This window comes from Pteropus vampyrus, unplaced genomic scaffold (genome assembly GCF_000151845.1).
Source record: "Pteropus vampyrus isolate Shadow unplaced genomic scaffold, Pvam_2.0 Scaffold43, whole genome shotgun sequence".
Lineage (NCBI taxonomy): Eukaryota > Metazoa > Chordata > Mammalia > Chiroptera > Pteropodidae > Pteropus > Pteropus vampyrus.
Window position 1 is genome coordinate 215,376 of NW_011888824.1, and position 346 is coordinate 215,721.

Here is a 346-nt window from a genome sequence, read left to right on the forward strand (position 1 = left end):
TACCTATTCTGACGTGAAGAATCAATTGATATTAAATCTTTGCCTTACTTCATTACAATGAACAAAAGATTGATTTAAAGTTGACTCAGATACAACGAAGACTCTAGAATAAAATATTCTACCTCAGTGAATTGCCTATAGTAATTTAATTATATTAGTTGAATAAATATAAAATTATTAGTTTTAGAATATCAATTATGCTTTTTAAAATTTTTAAGTAGATTGGCAAATCCCAATAAGCTAAATATATTTAGTATTTAAAGCTCTGATAATTCTGAATTCAGAGTGTTTTGTACCAAATGTGATATAAATGTTGGCTAAACAAATCTAGTGTTTTCATACAAAT